Raw genomic sequence first — 17,997 nt, forward strand, 5'->3', positions numbered from 1 at the left:
CCTTTATGATAAAGGTCTTGGAGAGATTAGGGATACAAGGGTCATACCTAAATATAATAAAAGCTATTTACAGCAAGCTGACAGCTAACATTAAATTAAACTGAGAAAAACTCAAAGACATCCCATTATATCAACTTTTTGGCTTCATTTTTTTTCTTTGCCCCTGGAGACAATAATCCTTACAAGGCTTCAGACTGCTGATTAACTGGGAGAGAATTTAAAATGTTCTTCCCACCTTTGACCTTAAAGAGGAAATGCTTTCAAGTCATAGAAAATTTTAATAAAGTAGATCTTTGCTAAGTTGTTATTATTGACTCTTTGAAAGGTCTGGAAAAAATAAAACGGAATAAAAATTTCACTTATGAGTACTTTTCTTCAAGAATTTGAAGGGCAATTTTGAAGGATTATTTTCTCTAAGCTTTTCCCCTTAACACTGACTATTACTTCACAGTCGAGGAACTGGTGTTTCCCAACAGGTGAGAATATTTGGGGTGAAAACAGATCCCTCACTCCAGCTCAGGTGTGTATCACATGGAGCCAACTCCTGCCTGAAAGTTCCCAGCTACTAGGAAGGAAGCCAGTTTCAGAGGTGAATTCCCCATGAGATGAAGACAAAGATTTCTAATGTTTCCCATGGTACCTGAGGCTGTGGCATAGCCACCAGAGATGATTTAGGTTGTTAGTATGCAGGCATCTGCACTGGCCTGACCTTGGGGTCCTCACAGGATACGTCCTCAGCTGTGGCCACTAAGAGCACCTCCTGTTCACATTCACTACGTTCCCCCTTTAAAAGTCCTGCCCACCTCCCATCTCTCTCTTTCTCTCTGTATCTATCTCTGTCCCTCTCTTTCTCTCCTCCCTTCTCTTCTGCCACTCCCTGTCCCCAGAGGCCAGCCACCACCTCCCCCTTCATTTTCCCATTCACTTTCTCCCCCCAAAATCCCTCCACCTGAGTTCTGTTACGTGACGTCTTTCTCTTGCTCACCGCCTTTTTTTGGTGCCGGGAGAGACTGTGACATGGCCAGAGGAGATGATATCAGTGAACAGAAAAACTGGAAAAATGTCCCGAGATTTTCCAAATAATGTTCCCAAATAATCTTATGCCTTTGTTAATATATATTAGTATTGTTCTTCTATACTAGTTACCAGTATTAGTTCTTTGTGAACTTCAAAGAAACAAAACCACCAATAAGCTTTAGCTGGTCCCTTTTAATTGATCATAGGTTTATAAAACAAAAACAAAACTATTTTTGTGTTTCTCAAAGTGATTTTTTCCCCCTTAACCACTGAAGAAAATATAGCATCTTCCTCCAGGAAACACACACAGTGGCCTTACGGGCAGCTTTCCGTGAACTTCTGAGAGAGAGAGAGAGAGAGAGAGAGAGAGAGAGAGAGAGAGAGAGAGAGAGAGGGAGGGAGGGAGGGAGAGAGAGAGAGAGAGAGAGAGAGAGAGAGAGAGAGAAATGTCTTTCCCACATGCTCTCTCAGTCTCTCCAGGAAGACTCTGGACATGTTTATCCAGTGCTATGTTCCATTGCATTATCATCTCAACAAAAAAATTGATTTTTTTTCTCCTCTAATCATGCATTTCTAAGGTTTCGCTTTAACTGTTATTTCTAGGAGACGTAGAAATGCATGATGGGACTTGACCAGCATTAGGCTATTGATCTTCAGACTCTGAATACATCTGCTGTTCTCTCACACTTGCCCTGTTCCTCCTTGTCCCTCAGCACCCAGCCCAGAGTGCAGCCGACCAAGTCTCAATAGCAGGATGAATGTGAGGTGCAGATCTGGGCCTGGACCCCCAGTAACTGGGAAAGCTGTGCATTCTGGGCAGCCTCATTAAGGTCATGGGATTTTTACTAAAACCACTAGGACACAGAGGACTGCTCTCCACCTGAATTTAAGTGAAGATGAAATGTATCTGGAGGTGCCCAACAAGTCTGGTGCAGAAGTGAAAGTGATCCAACCTTTCACTGAACATAAACTCATGTGTATTTGTCGGGGACTATATGGAAACAGAACCAAGAGACTCAACATATAATCACTGGAGATGTTTTAGCTTGGCTTGGCTGATATGGTTGGTCTGTCAATAGCCGCCATCTCATTAGTTAGTGAGAATGGTCGCCTCAGAAGTCTCAAACTGGAGATCTGGAGAATTCCAGGAATGCCTGGCCTTCAGTTTGAGGCGAAGAGCCAAGGAAGATGGTTCAACCCCAGTGGAGGATGTCTGCAGCAGTAGCAGCCACAACAGCAAGGTGGATGTATTCACCAGCGTGCAGCAAAGGAAGCAACAGGTTTTCTCTCAGGCATCTTTCTATCTAGGTTATCTCTAAAGTTTAACACTGATGCTAATGCTTGTGGTGGATGTCGGACTTTAAATATTACGATCCATCAATAAATCCTATTTCAATTGGGATTCTGTTTAGAAGGCCAAAAGCGTCCTGGAAAGGAAACCGAAATCTTGCAAGTGAAAATCACACTGGCAGAAGAGGGTTCGACATTCACTGTAATTCTAGTCAAAATTTCTCCTCTTCCCCAGGAAGCACATTTTTAATTATTGTTGCTGCTGTTTTAGTCTCTGTTCAGGCAGTCAGGATGACAGCAGCTTACCTTGAAAACACCTTTACTTCTTGGTGGAAAGAACGTGTCTGCCGTGGCTATCAATTCTGAATACCATCATTCTGATAAAAAGAAATCAGTCTGTTCATCTCCCTCCTTGGGTTTTTTCTTTCTTTTAAAAAGAAAGAAAAGAGTTTTCAGGAAGAATTCTGGTTAGAACTAGCAGAAACTGCTTCCAATTTGAACAATGTCCCCATGAGCTCACAGGAGATGAGGAGAAGGGTAGAGAAGACAAGGGCTATTCTGCTGCACTGAATTAAAGTGCTTATATAAATCTCTGTCACATTTAGATAGTACGTTCATGCATAAAATCCTTGAAGTCAAAGTAATTTTACAGAAAAGAAATGCATGCACAGAATACTCTTCGCAGCACGTTCAACAATTCCAGAGACTCTCTTCCTTGCAAAAGTGAAAAATCACTCAGTACAAAAGGCTGTGTTAGTTATTACTGAGGACATAGGGCCGATCTCTCTCTCTCTCTCTCTCTCTCCCTCTCTCTCTCTCTCTCTCTCTCCCTCTCTCTCTCTCTCTCTCTCTCTCTCTCTCTCTCTCTCTCCCCCCTCTCCCTCTCTCTCTCTCTCCCTCCCTCCCTCCCTTCCTCCTTCCTTCCCTCTCTCTATTCAGCTTTGGTGAGTTTTGTCTGCAGGGTGATAAAGAAAGCACTATGCAAATATGGTAGTGACAGATTTCACTGTTCTTTGAGTCTAGCCTCTGTCCTTGGGGGTGTGTGATCAAAGTCTGGCAGTCTGTCTTCTCCTCTGCTACACTTACTTCAGTCATTGTTCCTTCTCATATGAACTCATATTTTCATTTTGGTTTCTTCTTTCTCTTTTAAGGATGCTTAATTTTTTTAAACGTGTGTGTGCGCGCGTGCATGTGTGTGTGTACGTGTGTGTGTGTGTATGCATGCACATGTGTTCTGGGAACCAATTTTGCACTCTATACCTGTAAGACACCTCTACAGTCTTTCTTTATATTTTTCTTTATTCTCTCTCTCTCTCTCTCTCTCTCTCTCTCTCTCTCTCTCTCTCTCTCTCCAGGGTTTTACTACATAGTCCTGGGTGATCTATTACTTGTTCTTTATCACAAGGCCTCAAACATAAAACAATTCTCATTACTCCACCTCCCAAACTCTAGGCCTGTGCCCAGCACTTATTTCTTTAGTATTTGCCTTGTTTTCTACTTAAGAAATACCTCAAGTGAGTCAGTTCCACAGACTGTTGTTGTACAGTCAGTATTCACACATTTGTGATGCTCATTGTTACCAACGCAGGAGTCCTAAAAGCAGGAAGGTGTTTGCTTTTCTGTCCCATTAGCTTCCTGCAGTGTCTGTCAGCAGCAGAATCAGTGGTTCCATGTCATTCTAGCATTGCAGCTGATACGTATTTATTGAATACAGTGTTGCTTGGTTCTCTTGGTCCTGTTAGGGACACTGTGCTTAGCCTGTGTCTCTGCTCCCCAGGGCTCACAGTTTTGGAAGAGGGGACTTCTGAAATAGGGATAAATACAGCACTGATAAATGAGAGGATTCTGACTTAGAATATGGGGAAGTGGGGCTTGCACCGGGAACATTCCTCTAGTCTACATGTTCATGCAGTTGTGACTTTTTTTTTTGAGACAGGATTTCTCTGTGTAACAGCCATAGCTCTCTTAGACCTAGCTCTTATAGACCAGGCTGGCCTCAAACTCACAAAGATACGCCTGCCTCTGCGTGGGGATTAAAGGAGTGTGCCACCACAGTCCAGCAGTTTTCATTGCTTTTAACTGCCACTTTACAACAACTAATCTGACTCTTTAGTTGAAATTGAAGCCAGTTTTTTTTTTTTTTTACTGAAATTTTTTTTGGTTTCAACGATCAACGGAAGACATAGCCTTTTCTGAACTTAAAATGGTTTAACCAAAAAAGCCACTTTTCTTTAGATAAAAATTCTAGAGATGCCACTGAGACACTTGTAAGATTTGTGAACTGAGAATAATAAGGAGCTTCATACCATAGTCAATAAAGATGACTCAACACTCTTCCATGTAGGATCCAAAGGACTGACTGCCCATTGGAAGTGTTTGCAGTAGTTAGCTTCCTGCATCTTCCTTCAGTCTGATGACCCTGTACCGCGCTGACCCACTTAGCAGGGATATCCTACTGGAAATGCTCCCATCCCACTTTGAGATAATTGTAACCACCGTAAAGATGTCATCCAGATACAAAAGAAGAAATATTGTTCCACTTCCTCAGGAATTTCTGGAAAAGAAGCTCACTTATTTTCTACCTATACCCACCATCCCTTTCACTGACGGCCACAATTTAACTAGAACTCACACACAGTCCGTTTCTCTTTAGTTTAAAGAATAGTTGGTGGATGCCAACTTTGTTCCAGACTCACAGGCGGGCTGCAAAGTTGTGGAAAGGATGAAAATACTGTTGAATCCTTTGAGAAACTGCCTCTCCACTTTTTACAACAGTGTCACCAATGTCTTATTTCAAATACATTTCCATGTGGTCATCACATCTCAGCAGAAGGAAATCAGGCTGAGATCACATCCTCTTGGAGAAAAAAAACATCATTTCACACTATACTTTGAAGTAGATTTACAATAGCAAAAAATGGAATATTGTTACTGGTACTCTTTCTACGGTGTGTGTGAGGGGTGTATGTTTCCAAGTGTGGAGGCACACATGTATCTGTGGATGCACATGGGTGTGCATGTGGAGGCCAGAGATGGACACCTGGGCTTTTTTTCTATTTTCCTCTAGTCGTTGTCTGCTGTAAACGTGCTGTATCTAGCACTCTCTGACTCAGCTGGTCAAGCAAACCAGCTTGTCTCGGGGACCCTGTCTTCACCTTCCAAGAACTAGAATTAGAGGTGTTTCCATGCCCACCTGGCTTTCATATGGGCACCAGAAAGCTGAACGCTGGTCCTCATACTTACCCAACAAGCTCTCATCAACTATGCCATCGTCCTAGGCCTTAGATTATTTTTCTACTTGAAATGTTGAACCACAAGTCCTCCCTTCTCAGCTAACACTCAGCTTTTAACACTCTAGACATTTATGTTTATCCTGTTAGATTCCTTTTGTCTATTATCTCTGTCAGATGATATTTCATTTCTATTCATGAATGCAATATATTAAATTTTCAGCATCTGATATTTTTTTCTAAGTGGGACTTTTCTAAATGGGACTTATACTTTAATAAGTATAAACTTATTAAAGACAGAGTTTTAAATAGATGAACTATCGATACAACTTTATGAAATGCCACTAATGACTTTCTTACAGGGGTCCTGCTAGATACTTTTCAACCATCAGCAACACATACACCTACTGTATGAAGAGACCTTGACAGAAATATTTGACGGAAAATGTTGGCACTTTGTGGTCAAACACTATCTGAATTATAATCGTGTTCGTGGATTTCTGAGAATTAGAAGGCTTGCTAGCGATTATCACTCAATTAAAATGTTCTTATTGATGAAAAGCTGTGCTTATTAATAAAATCTATAGACTAGATTTTTCTTATTTGAATAATAGTTTCTGAAACATGTGTTTGTAAATATTTTCTCTTGAATGATTTTTGCTATTTGGTCTAAAACTTTAAATAGTTCTAAACTTTAAAACATTAACAGATATTTCTACATAACTACCATTATTTTCATGTCTTAGGTTGCAATCCAAATGAACTTTCTATTTTTAAGAGAAAAACAAACTGGAAAAGAGCGAGATGATTGCTTACGAGGTAAAGCCAACTTAGGCTGCAATCACCTAGTGTGGCCTTAACATCCTTCTCCGAACCTCAGTTTCACTTTTTGGAAAAGTAACAATATGCTGACATTTTTTTTGGAAGGCCTGAGACTTGTATATCAAACCTCACTAGTGATGGAAGTTTCTTGAGCTCAGCGACTCCTTTAATTTCTTCATGGCTATCTCCCCAGAGCCTGAAAGAGTGCAGGCAGTAGTGTGCTTCCAAACAGTTGCTGCCGAGTGAATGCTAGCGCATGGGGGATGTGGGTAAGTGGGGTTCTGACGGTTTTCTCGTGGCCACCTGGAACCTAATTTCTTTTTGGAAATCTTAATCCTGGACACTTTGAAGATCTGCCTTTCATATGTAAAGTGAGAGTTAAGTAAATAGTGACTTACTTCCTTTCTTCCCTTCAACTCTGAGGCATCTGTTCCAAGACTAACCCTTCCTTGTGGACTCTTAGTGTAAAAAGTAGAGAAACAGAAGCATTTTTGTTGCCCTCGGCATATTTTAAACTTCTACAGATTTTTTTGCTATGAATTTTCTCATTGGAAGACTTCATATTTTTCTTATTTCAGGACGCCTCTCCCTCCATCAACGTCATCTCCTCAGAGTCCCTGGATAGCCACACTGCAGTCTTTATATAGTCCATGAGCCCTCTCTCTCGCTACGGCTGCAGCGTTGTGTCACTCAGTGGACTGTTTTCCAGCAGGCTTAATGTTTTCTTTGTCGTGCAGAAGCTTTTGAATTTCGCATAAACCTATTTGTCAGTTCTTAGTTATTTCCTGTGCTATCGCAGTGCTAACCCAAAAGTTTTTACCTATGCCTGGAGCTTGAAATAGATTCTCTGTTTTCCTCTAATAGTTTCAACATTTCAGGTTTTATATTAAAGTCTTTGATTCACTTTCGATTGATTGTGTGTGTGTGTGTGTGTGTGTGTGTGTGTGTGTGTGTGTGTGTGTGTGTGTGCAGGGTAAGAGATATGAATCTAATTGCACTTTTCTCCACACAGGAATTCAGTTTTTGCAGCACTGTTTGTCGAAGAGGCTGATTTATTTTTCAATGAATAATTTGGACATCTATATAAAAACTTAGCTAGCTGGGGCTGCGGCGATGGCTCAGTAGGTAAAGGTATTTGCAACCAATACCTCTGAGGCTTTGCAATGGCACGGGGTTTTGATCCTACGTAATGTGCTGGCTTTGTGGGAGCCTAGCCAGTTTGGATATTCACCTTCCTAAATATGGACTGAGTGGGGAGGACCTAGGACTTACCACAGGGCAGGGAACCCTGACTGCCCATTGGACTGGAGAGGGAGGGGGAGAGGAGTGGGGGGAGGGGGAGAAGGGTGGGAGGAGGGGGAGGGAAATGGGAGGCTGGGAGGAGGTGGAAACTTGTTTTTTTTTTTTCCTTTTCTCAATAAAAAAAAAGAATTAAAATAAAAAATAAATAAATAAAAAAATAAAAAAAAAGAAGCTTGCCAAGGTTCTTTCCTGAGCCCTGGCTGCTCTTCTGCAAGTGTCCCCAGTCCATGCCTGAGTATATTCACATCCACTGACTGTGTTCAGGGCAGCTCTTGTCAGTGTTCCAGTGTTGGTGGGCTCCTTAACTATTTAGTCAGAAGGGTCTTGGGTGTTTGGTGATGCAATTCTACTGAGCTTCTGCTCTTTCTGCCAGAATAGTTCGGTGGTAGACTCCTCCCAGGACTGTTCCCCCATTATCAGAGTGTCACAGGTACCTGCACTGGGCGCCTTCTAGCTTCTGCTCCTTGCAGAACTGTGTTTTCACTGCCTCTGCTTTGGAGATTAGCCTTTGCGTGTGTTTGTGGGCCCTGTCACATGGTTCTGCACTCTAATTTGGGATCTGCTGTGTCTTTTGTAAATCGACTTCTCGATATTTTTCTCACTGCTGTGGACCGGATGCTTTTCACACATATGTCTGTAGTTGTGGATTTGATCTTTACTTTCAGGTTCATGGGGATGCAAAAGAGAGCCATTGGGTTTTTAGTTATTTTAAAAAACCTATCATGAGTCGGGTTTGAAACTTGGTGGCACTTTCCTGACATGTATAAGGTTTGATCCCCAACATCACAAAAATAAAACTAAAAAATAAATTAAAAAAAAACATTCTCTATTTTCATTAGTTTTTATATACAACTTTTAACTCTTAGTTGCTCTAAAATATATACAACAAATAATTTTAGATTTATAAATATCAATTTGAAATGTGAGATTTTAATCATTAAAATACTATAATTTCAACATTATATCAATAGCATTTTACACTAACATTTACTTGTCCATTTTCTTTTCAAATAAAAGGTCTAAGTTAATTTTGGTTTCCAATGTATATTTTCTTGTATTTGGAGTCACTGCCTTTACTTAAAAACTTTAGTTAATATTTCATTATCTTGAACCACTATGACTTATGAAGGAAAAATGCCAGGAAATTTCCATCATCTCTGTTTAAGATGCTCAGAAGAAAGAAAGACTCTGGAGCAATAGCTGTCGTACTTGGGAAAGCATCTTCCCACACTGCCTGGTGCTGTCAGTCAGGCCCACAAGAGCCGACTCCCGTTGAACAACAAGAAAAGAGATGAAAGTTGTGTCTGGGTGGGTTGAGATTTCATTTGTCAGTCTCCTGGAAAATTAAAGCCCGCCTGATCCAAACACACACAAACTTCTATTTGTTTCCTTTGCGAGCGCAGAGTGTAGGATCATAATAATCCCTAGCATATGAGCACCAGAAGCTACAAGACAGACACACTGTTTCCTCTTTGGTGGGCTGAGGACAAGATGCTCAGATGCACGTTTAGGGGGCTTTATGGGAGGCAGAATTCTTTACACAGCAATATGTATCTCCACTTTTAATTCCATTCCAAATTAATTTTATGACTTCTTGGAGAGCCTGCTCAATTCTCTAAACACATCATGAAATTTTGATTACACACTTAATGAGGTTCTTTGCACGGATCTGCCTTATTTCCCAAGCCCCTACATGCTACTATGTCTATTCAACTCAGCAGGCCATGTCTTAAATAAATCATTGAGGGAAACTCATTCTCCTTTAATAGCGATTTATTATAGATTTAGTTTATTTTTTTTACTTACGTATATGACGATGTGTCTGGGTATGTGTTATTATTGTGTATGTGGCCAGGGAGGCCATAAAGAGCTGATAGTCTTAGAAATGAAATAAGAGACATTGGGAAATGCCCAACATGGGTGCTAGAAGCTTAATTCAGGTCCTCTTAACTGCAGTCCTTCCTTTAATAACGTTATAATACTCAGTTTTCTTCTTCATAATAAAAGAATTTTAAAATGATCATTTATTAAATTATTGCTGAGAGCCTGCTTTATGCCAGTCCCTGTCTCAGATGGATGATGAATAGAAATTACTCTCAATTTATATTATATTTGGAAATATTAGAACTTATAATTTATAATATTAAAATGAAATGAAAACAAATAGCTAGAAGCAACTGGTGCATCGGTATCTTCTGGTATGTGATGTAGTTAGAATAGTGTGTGTTTAGAGATTCGGGTTTTTTAAAAAGTCTACATTTGGAAACAATAAAATCGGTCTACATGTGACTTGATACACTGAACCCCTCTGCTGGCAAATGCAAAGCCTAGCTAATAAGTTCAATTTCCCCTCAGTGTCTGAGGACAACTGATTATAGAAGACAGCCCTGCTTCTCACAGATACCAAACCCGAGTCTCTTGTTTCATATGACCTATATGCATCCTCTCCAATGGCTTAACTTTTCTCGGGATTGCTTGTGAAACCTGACACCATGTGAATGCTCTGTAGACGGCTACTACACCACATTGCATAGGGGATAACAACAAGGAAAGATGCCGATACATGTTTGGTATACATAAAACGTTCTTCTGTATTATAGCCTAAACCAGCTGGTTCTGCATAGATGCAAATTAACCTAAAGGGCTGACTTTTAAGCTATTTTTATTTTGGTGATATGCTGATTAAAAAAAAAAAACATTTAAAAGTGTATGACCTGGGGACAGGATAAAAATTCTTAATTTCACCTGCAAATTCAATTCCTTGTCAACCAATAATCAAATAATCTTATTCAATTTATTTTGAGAATTTCATCCATGAGTGTGTGCTCACATCACTCTTGCCCCTCACTCTTACCCCTTTACTTCTGCTGTGTCCACCTTACTCACTCTCAAATTTGTGTGCTCTTCCTCCTTTATTATTACCATTACACACACACACACACACACACGTTTAGAGTATGGACATTGTACTAATAGTTTTTCCAATGATGAGGTTGGTTTTCTTTTAAACTTGTCTTATTCAAATTCATTCCAATTAAATTTAAAATTTGAAATTGTAAAAATGTTTGAAAAAGCCAAAGGGAAATGTGTAAATACAATTCTCCCTTAATATTATGTCAATGGTCTTTGGCATTAACATTTACTTCTCAAGTTTTCTTAAGTAAAAATGTTATAGTAATTGTGGTTTCCAGTGTATGCTTTCTTCTATATGGAGATGCTAGGTACAGAGCTTAGTTAATGTTTCATTACGTAGATCTACTATTAATAAGGATGGAAAACACTGAAGAAATTCATCTCTATCAGTATGGAAATAGTCAGAAGAGAGAGTGACTGCGGAGCAAATTCTGAGATCCTAGAGACAGCATCTTCCCACACTTCCTGGTGCTGTCAGTCTGGCCTGGAGGAGCAGGGTTCTTCTGAACAAAGAGAAAGAAGACATCCATTTAGGACAGACTGAGTGCTCCAAAGTCTGTCACTTTCTGAACATTGTCCAGCTGTGGATCTCTTTTTAATTATCACCTTAGCACAAGAAGAAGCTTCTGTGATCAGGGTTAAACAGTGTTCTGTTCTAGGGGTACAGCAATATGTCATTAAGAGACATTTTACTGCTATACTCCTTTAACGAAATTATAGTAGATTTTCCCCTAGGCCCATGACCTGTCTAATCTCAGGTTCTTAACCACTTTGGGAGTGCCAGTAATGAATTCCATCTCATGGAGATAGACTTTAAATCTATTTTTTAAAAGTTGTTGATTGCTTCCATGACATTTGTGCCACTATTATATCAGTGTATCCTGCAGGCATGTCTGTTATGATTCACAAGGTTTGCAGCTGGGTGAAACTGATGATTAATCTTCTCTGCTGGTAGACTCTAAAGACCTTTCTAGCACCATGAACACTAGACAACGGGGTGAAGTTTCTACCTGGGCATCAGCTCAGCTTCTTTGATGGCGTAAGTACATTATATCTTCAGCAATAGGGCCTTACCATCAGGTAACAGAGAGTAAAATGTAGCCTTGACAATAGCCTGTGGTTTTTCAGGCGCAGGGATGGTTATGGAATATTTTTGGCCAACAACTCAACAAGATGCAAACCGTTCCTGACATTGAAGATTTTACTTGGGGGGCATAAGATGTCTAGTTGGACCATTCTGTCCCCTATTATATGATAACTCAATTCAAATTTCTTAAGGGATGAAAGGATTTTGGATCACTGATTCAGTTTGAAAAATAACCACATTGGAAGCACTTACCTGTCATCTTTTAAGGTTCTGCGCAAGCCCATGTTAATCATGCTAATTAAGAACCCACCCATCTCCACCCCAAAAATCATGGACAATGAGATAGAATTATTTGGTTTGAAACAAAGACATCAGGACATTTGAGTACACAAGCCTTGTTCAGAATGATATAGAAGGAACTACTAAAGAAAATCATACTACATGAAGTTAGAATTTTCTATTAGGCAAGATTACTTGCTAAGAAATAGAAAATTTAGTCATAGACTGGGAAAATAATTCTCAGCACATGTATGTGACAAGGTCTTCATCTTGAGTCTACTAAATAACACCTTCAAACCAATTAAAAAGAAAAACAACCGAGCTCATTTGAAACAGCAAAACTCTTTTCTTCAATTGTTTGTCATTGAGGAATGAAACATCCAAAACTTACTGACAACATAAAAATCACCATTTCTTTTGCTAAAAATATACAAAATGGGAAAGCCTCAAAGATGACAGTATTCATCTGCCTTAAGTGACAACAGCATGGGTAACGTAAAGGTGAATGAGGGCTTAGTCCCTGGGAGGTGATGTCATCTGAAGGTTTGCTCATTTATATATCTCCCGATCATTTATGGACACAGTCCCAAACCTCATCAGTCATTACTGTCTATAATAATGCAAATGAACCGCTCACGGGGTGGCTTGGCTTTGGCAGAGGAGAATAGGTGAGCTGCAAAAGCAAACATTTCAGGAGAAATTAAATATTAAGGTCTTGTCTCAGAAGCTAGCTTGATTTGTTTTCCTGCCATATTGAATCTAAAGGTTAAAAAAAATCACAGAGCCAAAATTCAATGGCTGGGCTATGTAAAATGCTGATGAGTGAAAAACAAAGTAAGAAAGGGACTTTCGGGTGAAAGAATGGACTAGAAGCAGAAGCTGATGCGTGCAACCCAGGGAGACGGAAGCATCAGAGTAAGACAAAAGAAAGACGTTACTCCAGAAAAAGATATGAGAAGCTGCAGACATTTTTATGGGTAGTGACAGGATGCCTGCGAACCGATGACGAGCTTATGGTGATGCACCAAAAGAACTAAGTCAAGCCAGCAACTCTAGCTACATTGCAGCCTGAGTTTGGGGAGGAAACAGAAGTCTCATGCTGACGATAAGTCAGAGGACTCTGATGAAGAGCCTGGCAGGCCAATCCCAGGACCAGCACAAAGTCCACAAAAGCCTCTAAATGGCTTTCTCTTCCATTTGCTTCCTAATCCGCTAATATTCGCTCTAATCCATATTTGGCATTAGTTTAATACCTCTTTGTGAGATGCCGTGTACTTCCTATGAGTCCTCAACACAGAATCCTGAGAACGAGCAAATCTTTCACTGACAGTGGACAGTATGAGTCTGCACTGTGGTGTTGCCCACTGGAGCTCCTGGGATCTGTTCACTGTGCCCACTGGAGTTCACTGGGGTCTGTTCTCTGTGCCCACTGCAGCTCACTGGGGTCTGTTCACTGTGCCCACTGCAGCTCACTGGGGTCTGTTCACTGTGCCCACTGCAGCTTCTGGGGTCTGTTCACTGTGCCCACTGCAGCTTCTGGGGTCTGTTCGCTATGACCGCTGGAGCTCCTGGGGTCTGTTCACTGTGCCCGCTGGAGCTCCTGGGGTCTGTTTGCTGTGCCCACTGGAGCTCCTGAGACCTCTTTACTGCCCTCTGAAGATGGGTTGGACTACAGTCACCCTGAGCCTTTGGAAAGACTTCATGTTTTCCTAATTCCTGACAAACTCAGCTGTTAAATTCCCATTACTCATCTTCCACTTGCCTAACTCAGGAGGCAACCCCCTCTGCTAATTGTTATTGCAATTTAATTGTAAACCTTTAAAATAAACACAATCATTTGTATTATGAGTTGACTTAAAATAAAGGTAAATCCACAAACCTTTTAGGAACATATAAGGACTTTCCTATCTTTCACCAGCTTGATAACCTCAAGGCTGATGTCACAGAGAAATTTTCTGGGACACTTTGCCCACTTGTCTATGTTTGCTGTGTCAACAACGCACAACCGAATTGCCTGTCACACTGATTAAAACGTAGGATTCTAAGGACTGAGCCTCTGAGACCCTTATACGTTAGCCCTGAGAATTAGACAGTGCAGGGCCTTCCCTCGCCAGGCACATCTGAAGAAATAATAACTCTGGCTGTTCTGCTGCTTAGCCCCTTACCAGCTGAAGACTGCAGTGCCTTAATTTAAATTCTCATTAAGATGCGGCCGCTATAATCTGGCTTCACTTCTGTGGTGAGGTCTCACGTCCCATGCTAAGGAGACTTATTTGTCTCAATTGGGAGGCTTCTAACCATGATGACTCAATCGCTCCTATTTCTTGGAACTGGAAAATCAGGATGGAAACGTACTCTTTCCCATACCAGGATTCCAGGCATGATAACGGCTGGCTGGATTGGGCTTTGGGGGCTGCCAAGCGTTTTACCTGTCTGCCAACAAACACAAACTCTTCCCAAATGAAAACTAAAGTATAACTTAAAGTCTAAACTTCAACTCACCTTGCTAATGTGAAAATCATGCATCTTTTATTCACATGGTGTAGCACGTATTTAACAATCTGTGCATCCTATCTGAAGCTGACGGTCCCCTGAAGCTGGCTTGTCACTAATTTTTGTTGTTCTAACCATTCTTAGAGCATGAAAGGATGTCCAAGATTTCCTCCATGGTAAAACACAATAAAGAGAAGTGACCTCTGGGACAAACTGTGGTGTAAGAAAAGCACCCTACACCCGTACCTCTATGATAGGGAGCCAGGGAAGAAAAACACATGTTTGCGGCCGACACCCTGGATTCCGTGTCTTCTATTGTCTACATCACTCGGGACATTTTTTTTTAAAGCACTAGAGCTTGCTAACCCCATGGGGTGTTCTGAAAAATCTCATTTCACTTAACCTTGCAGCAGCGGGTGGGAGTGGAAGGTCATTTCGTTCCCTTCCTTGCTCTCTGTCAAGAAAGTCAATCTTATCTCTCTGGAAGTTCATTATGTCTTTGTGAAGTCCTTATCCTCCACTGAGCAATTAAATGTTGGGATGACCTCAGGCCCCTTCTCTGAGCACAGGTCATCCATTGCTGTTAATCAGATGGCAGTGTGCATAGACCACATTCATCTCTTCACCTCATGGTTTTCTCAGTTGTGGCTGGAAAGACGCATGTGCCCACTTGAGTCTCCTCAAAACTCAACATCGGCAAAACCAAGTTTAGAAACGTCCTCCTGAAAACTGTGTTTTTATTGTTAGCACTATGGGTGAAAATTGTGTTTTTTGTTGTTAGCACTGTGGCTGAAATCCTGTTTCTTTAAGCTGGGGGGAGGGGGGGTTACGAACTTTCAATAGTTCACTCTCCCCCAACTCTTAATTCAATCCTTCAAGTGCTCCGCAAACCACCTCCTAGAGCTTTCAACTACATTCCTTTCTCTTTGTAACTATCACCACCTCTCTAGTTTCTTTCCTTTCATTTCATGGTTGAGCATCAATGACCTTCCCATCAGTGTATCCGCATCACCACTGGCTTTGATGAGACCTCTGACAAGACCACGCTTGCCCTGGCATCAGCCAGATCCATTGCAATAAAGTGACAGGCAAGTTTGTCAAAGTACACATCTGGATGAACACTCTTGGGATAAAAGGGCCCATTAACCTCCACATCTTCATGTCAACAACCTGTGCAACATCCATGTGTCTGCCATTTTGGTCTTGGTCAGACACGGTAGCCTCCCTCTGTTCTTCTGTGTTTCCTCTTCATGAAAAGTCTTCATGAGATTTTGTCAGTAGTGATTGATCGTTTCTCCTTTTGACTATTTAACTTTTCCTACTGTTGTAATTTCTTCCAGGAAGTCCTGCCTGTATACACATTTCACTAAGCCAAATTTTACAAATACATTCTCAAATCACACTGTATAAAGTAGATGTTGAAAGTAACACATTCTGCGCATTTATGAGGTATACTGCTATAGTATAAGTTCTAATAGGTCTTAAGAATAAAAGACCGAAGTCAGATACAGGAGAAAATGCTGAGAGATCAGAGAAAGGAAGGAGCCAAACAACTGCCACCTTACCTCTCAGCTTCCCAGCTGAACTGATCTTCAGGCACTCTTTATTTGTATAAACAACCTATCATCACATACTGCTTGATTAGATATTTGCTTCTCACTACAACAATGTCCACTACGCTGTGAGCTTGAGGACTCTGCTAGTGATATCCAGTTTGTCCATAGAGCCTAGAATAATATTCTTCAGACAGACATTCGATGTGTGTTGGGAAACTAAGGGACGCATATGTCATAGTGCTTAGAGCTTCTCTCCTTCTGCATATTTGAATATGACTGAAAACTTGACATTATGAGCCACACTGGTGCCTCTTTATCATGGCAATTACAAGCTGAACTCCACGGCAGTGCTCCTGGTATTCAAACCTATGTCTGCCACCGAATGCACCTGTGACCTCTGGCCTCACTGAGCATTGGTTCCTGACAGATGGGATAATAATTATACCATGGCACGCGATTCCCACGACAATCATGTGAAGAAATGCAAGCACAGGGCTCAGCACAGCCTGCCACATAGACAGCTGCACCTACATTTGTGGCTATTGTTGACTCCTGACCTTGGGACTCCTGCTTCCTTTTCAGCTCGTGGATCTTCATAGGCAACTGAGATTCCATCTCCTCGGTGAACCTAGAGGGAAACACAACCTCTGACACATTCTTACACACAGGTCACGCACAGCTCTTACGGATTTTTGTGCTTGTACTGAAGATGTTCATTTTCAGGAAAACTGCCCAGAGTCTATGCACATGAGCCCCGGGTCTCTCTTCACTGGCTCCTCATTCTACACTTTATTTATTTATACTATATTTATTTATACTATATTTATTTATACTATATTGCTTTCCCCTGATGTAACCCATGACTTTCTCCTCGCAGAGATCCTGGGATTTGTAGTCCTCCTTCTCCATGAGGGTCTCTCCTGAAGAGAGGCTTCAAGGTGTTCTTGCTTCTTCACTCTGTGAATTAGAACTAAGGCATTTTCTCTCTCAGGAAACCAACATTGCACCCCTGTCTGTGATGCTCCTGTAAAGTCTCTCAGTTCTGAAGTAGAGTTAAAAGCAAGCCTCACACCCTAGCTTCTGGCCAAATGTCACATTTGTTACCTCTTGTTCATGTTTTTGTGACCCCATGCCTTGTTTTCCTCTGCCTTGAATGAAACAGATTTTTCTATTTCAGAGTCCATCAAATTTTCAAACTCTGTCAAAGATTTACTCATTCTTTGAATATATATTTAATGTAACTTCCTCAGGGAATGCTGTTGTTAGAATTAAGTTCCTTTCCTGTACATTTTCATTCTTCAATATATTTCCCTTACAAATTCCTTCACATCTGAATAAAACAGTAATTGTTAACACTTAATATTTGATTACATTTCTATATTTTAAAGAAATAAACATCATTAAGTAAATTTTAAATTGAGCCTGGTTTCTCAAATCATGCAGATTATTAAGTCAGATATTATATATATATATATATATATATATATATATATATATCAAGTTTATTCTTTTGTTTTTAGGGTCTAGAACAAGGAGAGGTTTATAATTTGTATTCAGCAGATATCTCCTAAATGAGTGATTTAATATTAATTGTATATTCTATACAGATTCTGTATAGAATACTAAAGCATTGCTCTGAGTCAATGTTTTCCTTGGGAGTATTCCCCACATATCCAGAAAGTTCAGACTCAAACTTAACTCTGAGATGCTGAAACTGAATGTATTGGTACAACAGCCCTGCTATTTGTCACACAGGTGTGGGATAGAGAGAGAGGCATTAACCTCAAAGACATACACTCAGGGTCAGGACACCGAGGAAGAGTCTGGAAGAGACTTAGCCTAGCTCCTGGACTTACATGTACATGTTGGATTAAATGCGCGTCTTTGTTTCTTTTAATGGAAAGGTGTCCAGCTGAATGACTTCGTTTTGCTTTAATTTGTTGTAAAAACTTGAGTCATTCGTTTTTTTAAAGTTCACTGTGTGATCTATTCATCTGACTACGCTGTC

The sequence above is a fragment of the Microtus ochrogaster genome, chromosome 21 (genome assembly GCF_000317375.1).
Source record: "Microtus ochrogaster isolate Prairie Vole_2 chromosome 21, MicOch1.0, whole genome shotgun sequence".
In the NCBI taxonomy this organism is placed as follows: Eukaryota; Metazoa; Chordata; class Mammalia; order Rodentia; family Cricetidae; genus Microtus; species Microtus ochrogaster.